Genomic DNA, 9,208 nt, shown 5'->3' with positions numbered 1-9,208 from the left:
GGATTCACTTCTCGTCAGACGGTACAGAGCAGGTTGCGAAAATTACTGAAAATGAGAACGTCATTCGAAATCAGGTATCCTGATGTCCTCCTCATGGAACCATGCACCAAAAAGCAAGTCTATTCTCTCTTTGGCATTTAGCAAGGATTTATCGAGAAAATTGCTAAAAAAGAGAAAGTTATAACTGATCAATGCTTATAATCAATGACAAATGGAATCCTCCTCCAAAAGCCTTTCAGATTGGCTCCTTGTGATTAGGTAGATATCAGTTGACGATTTGGTAGAAATGACTAAAAAGGAGGCAGTTCTTTCTGATCAATGTTAGCAATTAATTACACATGGAATCATCCTCCGTACTATATTCATAATTAGCTCCTGGAGATTTGGACTAAAATCGGTCCGTGAAACTGACTAGGAATGAGACAATTCATTCCTCAGCCGTCCTCTGATAAATTTCCCACGGAATCCTCCAGCAGAAAAGCAAAGGCATTCTCCTTTGGTGCGTTGGAACAGATCGGTTCGTGCAAAGGACTCAAGGTAGAAAATCATTCTTTACAAGTATCTAGTGGTAAAGACTCCAGCAATCCAGCGTCTCTCCTGAAGAGTTCGTAGCGATTGGGTCAAGAAAATTACTCCTAAGGAGACTTAAATTATCGACAAGTACTAGTGCTAAAGCTCTCCTCGAATTATTCACCAAAATGCTTTTCGATACGATGACACAGAAGGGCACAGAACACGACACACAAAAATAACACACGACAAAGACACACACACACCGCGACACGGAAAGCAACACACACAAAACATCACACACACGACCCACAACATCTCACAAACACACACTCACTCAACACAAAATAACCCACAACATGTCACACGCAACACAAGACGACCCACAACATGATGAGCGCTGTGGAGCGAGGGCTCCGGCTCGGCTTTCGCAGCGGCTCTGGCGAGGAATGGTGCCGGAGCTCTCGCCGGAGGGAAACACGGCAGGAGGGGGCCTGAGCCGCTTGGGCCTCTTTCCAAGGGGGCGGAACAAGGCCTCCGCTCTCTGCCCTCTGCAGACCTGGCTGCCAGGTCAGTGCTTCCAGTTCCTCGTCCGCAGTCGCTGTCGTCCTCCTCAGCGGCCGTGGGCGTCCTCGCTGGGGACAGGGCTCGGGGGGATGTAGGTGGAGAGGGGCCAGAGTCTCTTGAGCAGAGTGACTCTGTGGGGTGCCGTAAGAAAAGGAGATTTTGGTTGGGATGCTCAAGGTGTAATGGGAGGAGAGTGGAGGGCGGATCCCCGCCGTGTGGAAGAGGCAAACAGAGGAGCCTCTGAGACGTTGCCGCCTGAGATGGTAACTTACTTGTTTTTTTCCCCTTGGGCTGGCTTTAGTAGCAAGGAAAAAGAAGTCAAGCCTCAGAGTCTACTGCCCTCATGCGACGCAATGTGAGTGAGAGCAGCGAGCCTGTGACCGTTGGTGATGCCAGGCAAGAGCCCTCCATCTGGGAGCCGAGCTCTCGCCAGTCTCGGAGAGAGAAGTGTCTGGTTTGGTGAGGACTCTGCTCACGCCCTGTCACGGAGTCCCCGGCATGCTCTGAAACTGCTCCCTATGAAGCCAGTCAGAACTCTGGGGCAGTCGCTTTTCTGTGAGCAGCCTGTCTTCAGGACTCACAGCTCACACAGCTTCCACCTTCCTGGGTCTGACCTCGGAGCATTCAGCCTCCTCTGCCCCTCCGTGCGCTTCCCCCCAGCGAGTCCGCTCAGGCGGGGCTCCTGGGGAAGCCAGAGGGTCCTGCACCCCAACTCCGCAGTCAGATGTGACTCTCAGCCAGCCAGTAAACAGAAGGTTTATTAGACGACAGAAACATGGTCTAAAACGGAGCTTGCAGGTGCAGAGAACGGAACCCCTCAGCTGGGTCCATTTTGGGGGGCAGTGAGCCAGACAACCACGTCTGCACTTCACTCCATGTCCCAGCCAGCCCCAAACTGAAACCCCCCTCCAACCCCTCCTCCTCTGGGCTTTGTCCCTTTCCCGGGCCAGGAGGTCACCTGATTCCTTTGTTCTCCAACCCTTCAGCTCTAACCTTACAGGGGGGGGAAGGGCCCAGGCCATCAGTTGCCAGGAAACAGGGTGTTGGCCATTCTCTGTGTCCAGACTCCTGCACACATATGCCCTCTAGGGCTCTGCAATGATCATACACCCTTACTCCACCCCCTAGATACTTAAGAACTGCCTAGGGGAAACTGAGGCACCCCCACACTATTCAGAGGAAACATTAAGAACAGTCCCACTTCTCACACGCCCCACCTGAGTCCGGGTCGGGAAGCCCCGTCCATTAGGGTTCGGTTTGTAAGCAAAGGATCCTGACCAGCTGTGGCTAGGAGGGAGAAAAGGCCCCATTTTCAGAGGCTGCTCGTTTCTCTGGTCAGGAACGGTGTCTTCTCCACAACTGAAGCTTGGATCCAAGAGGATGACTCCAGGTGGTGAGTTGCTCGCCTTGCTCTCCTGTTTCTCTGTTTTCTCTCCTGTGTTCGCCAACTCTCTCTTTCTCGTCTCTCCTCTTCTCTCCTCGTGCCGTGTCCCTTCACAGGACGCGGGTAGGTGTGCATTCCCACAAGTGAGGTCTCGGGAGCCATGGAAAAGTCGGAGAGGACGAAGATCATGCAGGGCAGTAGAAAGGCTGCTGAAAGTACCTGAAGAGACAAAGGAAACGAGAAGGGGGAAGTCCAGCCTAACACAGGAGTGTAATCTGTAAAGAGAAACAACGGCAAATCTAATCTACAGAAACTCTTCAAGTTGCCGAAAGACATGTAGGATGGGAAAATACTTGTTGAATCCAGTCTCTTGAAGATCTTAGGCTCAGTATGCGTGCGAATTTGTAGTTGCTTAGAAATCTGCCTTCTTCTGTTTGCTCTACCTTCCAATTATTGAAAATCTACCTACCTATTTTTTGTTTAGTTTTATTATTAATTATTATTATGATTATTCAACTCATTTTGTGCAACTGGTGCTCCGTGAGGAAATGAATTGTGTCTTACTCCAAGGGGCTGCCCGGTGTCACTGTTGCTCCGGGAGGGAAATGATATGAGCACTACCTGAATTGGCCACGCAGTTTCACCATTGCTCCGTGAGGGAAATGCTTTCTGCATTACTCCAAGTGGCCACCCAGTGTCACTGTTGCTCCATGAGGGAAATGCTTTCTGAATGACCTGAATTGGCCACAGACATCACTGTTGCTCCGGGGTGGGGGGTGGGGGGGAGGCTTGGGATTGTTTGTGTATTACTCCTGAGTGGCCACGTCGTGTCACTCTTCCTCCAGGAGGGGAATGCTTTGTGCATTTCCCTGTGTTGTGGCCACCCAAGACAACACACACAGCACGATACCGACGCACACACACACAGAACACGTCACACATACAGATGGGTAGTGTAAAGTGCTAAAAATGAGACTTTCATTACTAATCAGATGTAGCCGTTGATGTCTCATGCACTCTTCCTCGAAAAGCCATACGTAATCTCGCCTGATCATTTGGTAGAGATCTGTTCAAGAAAATTACTCATAATGAGACATACATTATTGACAAGTACTAGTGATCCATTTCTCCTCGAATGATTCACCAAAACGCTTTTCGATTCCCTGCTGGTGATTTGGAAGAAATCCTTTCTCGAAATATACTAAAATAGAGAAATTCATCTTTGACCTGTGCGACAGATGAATTTGAGAGGGAATCTTCCTGAAAGCCCCGAGGATTCACTTCTCGTCAGACGGTACAGAGCAGGTTGCGAAAATTACTGAAAATGAGAACGTCATTCGAAATCAGGTATCCTGATGTCCTCCTCATGGAACCATGCACCAAAAAGCAAGTCTATTCTCTCTTTGGCATTTAGCAAGGATTTATCGAGAAAATTGCTAAAAAAGAGAAAGTTATAACTGATCAATGCTTATAATCAATGACAAATGGAATCCTCCTCCAAAAGCCTTTCAGATTGGCTCCTTGTGATTAGGTAGATATCAGTTGACGATTTGGTAGAAATGACTAAAAAGGAGGCAGTTCTTTCTGATCAATGTTAGCAATTAATTACACATGGAATCATCCTCCGTACTATATTCATAATTAGCTCCTGGAGATTTGGACTAAAATCGGTCCGTGAAACTGACTAGGAATGAGACAATTCATTCCTCAGCCGTCCTCTGATAAATTTCCCACGGAATCCTCCAGCAGAAAAGCAAAGGCATTCTCCTTTGGTGCGTTGGAACAGATCGGTTCGTGCAAAGGACTCAAGGTAGAAAATCATTCTTTACAAGTATCTAGTGGTAAAGACTCCAGCAATCCAGCGTCTCTCCTGAAGAGTTCGTAGCGATTGGGTCAAGAAAATTACTCCTAAGGAGACTTAAATTATCGACAAGTACTAGTGCTAAAGCTCTCCTCGAATTATTCACCAAAATGCTTTTCGATACGATGACACAGAAGGGCACAGAACACGACACACAAAAATAACACACGACAAAGACACACACACACCGCGACACGGAAAGCAACACACACAAAACATCACACACACGACCCACAACATCTCACAAACACACACTCACTCAACACAAAATAACCCACAACATGTCACACGCAACACAAGACGACCCACAACATGATGAGCGCTGTGGAGCGAGGGCTCCGGCTCGGCTTTCGCAGCGGCTCTGGCGAGGAATGGTGCCGGAGCTCTCGCCGGAGGGAAACACGGCAGGAGGGGGCCTGAGCCGCTTGGGCCTCTTTCCAAGGGGGCGGAACAAGGCCTCCGCTCTCTGCCCTCTGCAGACCTGGCTGCCAGGTCAGTGCTTCCAGTTCCTCGTCCGCAGTCGCTGTCGTCCTCCTCAGCGGCCGTGGGCGTCCTCGCTGGGGACAGGGCTCGGGGGGATGTAGGTGGAGAGGGGCCAGAGTCTCTTGAGCAGAGTGACTCTGTGGGGTGCCGTAAGAAAAGGAGATTTTGGTTGGGATGCTCAAGGTGTAATGGGAGGAGAGTGGAGGGCGGATCCCCGCCGTGTGGAAGAGGCAAACAGAGGAGCCTCTGAGACGTTGCCGCCTGAGATGGTAACTTACTTGTTTTTTTCCCCTTGGGCTGGCTTTAGTAGCAAGGAAAAAGAAGTCAAGCCTCAGAGTCTACTGCCCTCATGCGACGCAATGTGAGTGAGAGCAGCGAGCCTGTGACCGTTGGTGATGCCAGGCAAGAGCCCTCCATCTGGGAGCCGAGCTCTCGCCAGTCTCGGAGAGAGAAGTGTCTGGTTTGGTGAGGACTCTGCTCACGCCCTGTCACGGAGTCCCCGGCATGCTCTGAAACTGCTCCCTATGAAGCCAGTCAGAACTCTGGGGCAGTCGCTTTTCTGTGAGCAGCCTGTCTTCAGGACTCACAGCTCACACAGCTTCCACCTTCCTGGGTCTGACCTCGGAGCATTCAGCCTCCTCTGCCCCTCCGTGCGCTTCCCCCCAGCGAGTCCGCTCAGGCGGGGCTCCTGGGGAAGCCAGAGGGTCCTGCACCCCAACTCCGCAGTCAGATGTGACTCTCAGCCAGCCAGTAAACAGAAGGTTTATTAGACGACAGAAACATGGTCTAAAACAGAGATTGCAGGTGCAGAGAACGGAACCCCTCAGCTGGGTCCATTTTGGGGGGCAGTGAGCCAGACAACCACGTCTGCACTTCACTCCATGTCCCAGCCAGCCCCAAACTGAAACCCCCCTCCAACCCCTCCTCCTCTGGGCTTTGTCCCTTTCCCGGGCCAGGAGGTCACCTGATTCCTTTGTTCTCCAACCCTTCAGCTCTAACCTTACAGGGGGGGGAAGGGCCCAGGCCATCAGTTGCCAGGAAACAGGGTGTTGGCCATTCTCTGTGTCCAGACTCCTGCACACATATGCCCTCTAGGGCTCTGCAATGATCATACACCCTTACTCCACCCCCTAGATACTTAAGAACTGCCTAGGGGAAACTGAGGCACCCCCACACTATTCAGAGGAAACATTAAGAACAGTCCCACTTCTCACACGCCCCACCTGAGTCCGGGTCGGGAAGCCCCGTCCATTAGGGTTCGGTTTGTAAGCAAAGGATCCTGACCAGCTGTGGCTAGGAGGGAGAAAAGGCCCCATTTTCAGAGGCTGCTCGTTTCTCTGGTCAGGAACGGTGTCTTCTCCACAACTGAAGCTTGGATCCAAGAGGATGACTCCAGGTGGTGAGTTGCTCGCCTTGCTCTCCTGTTTCTCTGTTTTCTCTCCTGTGTTCGCCAACTCTCTCTTTCTCGTCTCTCCTCTTCTCTCCTCGTGCCGTGTCCCTTCACAGGACGCGGGTAGGTGTGCATTCCCACAAGTGAGGTCTCGGGAGCCATGGAAAAGTCGGAGAGGACGAAGATCATGCAGGGCAGTAGAAAGGCTGCTGAAAGTACCTGAAGAGACAAAGGAAACGAGAAGGGGGAAGTCCAGCCTAACACAGGAGTGTAATCTGTAAAGAGAAACAACGGCAAATCTAATCTACAGAAACTCTTCAAGTTGCCGAAAGACATGTAGGATGGGAAAATACTTGTTGAATCCAGTCTCTTGAAGATCTTAGGCTCAGTATGCGTGCGAATTTGTAGTTGCTTAGAAATCTGCCTTCTTCTGTTTGCTCTACCTTCCAATTATTGAAAATCTACCTACCTATTTTTTGTTTAGTTTTATTATTAATTATTATTATGATTATTCAACTCATTTTGTGCAACTGGTGCTCCGTGAGGAAATGAATTGTGTCTTACTCCAAGGGGCTGCCCGGTGTCACTGTTGCTCCGGGAGGGAAATGATATGAGCACTACCTGAATTGGCCACGCAGTTTCACCATTGCTCCGTGAGGGAAATGCTTTCTGCATTACTCCAAGTGGCCACCCAGTGTCACTGTTGCTCCATGAGGGAAATGCTTTCTGAATGACCTGAATTGGCCACAGACATCACTGTTGCTCCGGGGTGGGGGGTGGGGGGGAGGCTTGGGATTGTTTGTGTATTACTCCTGAGTGGCCACGTCGTGTCACTCTTCCTCCAGGAGGGGAATGCTTTGTGCATTTCCCTGTGTTGTGGCCACCCAAGACAACACACACAGCACGATACCGACGCACACACACACAGAACACGTCACACATACAGATGGGTAGTGTAAAGTGCTAAAAATGAGACTTTCATTACTAATCAGATGTAGCCGTTGATGTCTCATGCACTCTTCCTCGAAAAGCCATACGTAATCTCGCCTGATCATTTGGTAGAGATCTGTTCAAGAAAATTACTCATAATGAGACATACATTATTGACAAGTACTAGTGATCCATTTCTCCTCGAATGATTCACCAAAACGCTTTTCGATTCCCTGCTGGTGATTTGGAAGAAATCCTTTCTCGAAATATACTAAAATAGAGAAATTCATCTTTGACCTGTGCGACAGATAAATTTGAGAGGGAATCTTCCTGAAAGCCCCGAGGATTCACTTCTCGTCAGACGGTACAGAGCAGGTTGCGAAAATTACTGAAAATGAGAACGTCATTCGAAATCAGGTATCCTGATGTCCTCCTCATGGAACCATGCACCAAAAAGCAAGTCTATTCTCTCTTTGGCATTTAGCAAGGATTTATCGAGAAAATTGCTAAAAAAGAGAAAGTTATAACTGATCAATGCTTATAATCAATGACAAATGGAATCCTCCTCCAAAAGCCTTTCAGATTGGCTCCTTGTGATTAGGTAGATATCAGTTGACGATTTGGTAGAAATGACTAAAAAGGAGGCAGTTCTTTCTGATCAATGTTAGCAATTAATTACACATGGAATCATCCTCCGTACTATATTCATAATTAGCTCCTGGAGATTTGGACTAAAATCGGTCCGTGAAACTGACTAGGAATGAGACAATTCATTCCTCAGCCGTCCTCTGATAAATTTCCCACGGAATCCTCCAGCAGAAAAGCAAAGGCATTCTCCTTTGGTGCGTTGGAACAGATCGGTTCGTGCAAAGGACTCAAGGTAGAAAATCATTCTTTACAAGTATCTAGTGGTAAAGACTCCAGCAATCCAGCGTCTCTCCTGAAGAGTTCGTAGCGATTGGGTCAAGAAAATTACTCCTAAGGAGACTTAAATTATCGACAAGTACTAGTGCTAAAGCTCTCCTCGAATTATTCACCAAAATGCTTTTCGATACGATGACACAGAAGGGCACAGAACACGACACACAAAAATAACACACGACAAAGACACACACACACCGCGACACGGAAAGCAACACACACAAAACATCACACACACGACCCACAACATCTCACAAACACACACTCACTCAACACAAAATAACCCACAACATGTCACACGCAACACAAGACGACCCACAACATGATGAGCGCTGTGGAGCGAGGGCTCCGGCTCGGCTTTCGCAGCGGCTCTGGCGAGGAATGGTGCCGGAGCTCTCGCCGGAGGGAAACACGGCAGGAGGGGGCCTGAGCCGCTTGGGCCTCTTTCCAAGGGGGCGGAACAAGGCCTCCGCTCTCTGCCCTCTGCAGACCTGGCTGCCAGGTCAGTGCTTCCAGTTCCTCGTCCGCAGTCGCTGTCGTCCTCCTCAGCGGCCGTGGGCGTCCTCGCTGGGGACAGGGCTCGGGGGGATGTAGGTGGAGAGGGGCCAGAGTCTCTTGAGCAGAGTGACTCTGTGGGGTGCCGTAAGAAAAGGAGATTTTGGTTGGGATGCTCAAGGTGTAATGGGAGGAGAGTGGAGGGCGGATCCCCGCCGTGTGGAAGAGGCAAACAGAGGAGCCTCTGAGACGTTGCCGCCTGAGATGGTAACTTACTTGTTTTTTTCCCCTTGGGCTGGCTTTAGTAGCAAGGAAAAAGAAGTCAAGCCTCAGAGTCTACTGCCCTCATGCGACGCAATGTGAGTGAGAGCAGCGAGCCTGTGACCGTTGGTGATGCCAGGCAAGAGCCCTCCATCTGGGAGCCGAGCTCTCGCCAGTCTCGGAGAGAGAAGTGTCTGGTTTGGTGAGGACTCTGCTCACGCCCTGTCACGGAGTCCCCGGCATGCTCTGAAACTGCTCCCTATGAAGCCAGTCAGAACTCTGGGGCAGTCGCTTTTCTGTGAGCAGCCTGTCTTCAGGACTCACAGCTCACACAGCTTCCACCTTCCTGGGTCTGACCTCGGAGCATTCAGCCTCCTCTGCCCCTCCGTGCGCTTCCCCCCAGCGA

This window comes from Lepidochelys kempii, chromosome 25 (assembly GCF_965140285.1).
Source record: "Lepidochelys kempii isolate rLepKem1 chromosome 25, rLepKem1.hap1, whole genome shotgun sequence".
Taxonomy (NCBI): Eukaryota; Metazoa; Chordata; order Testudines; family Cheloniidae; genus Lepidochelys; species Lepidochelys kempii.
The sequence above is the reverse complement of the archived record's forward strand: the minus strand, read 5'-3'. Positions refer to the sequence as shown.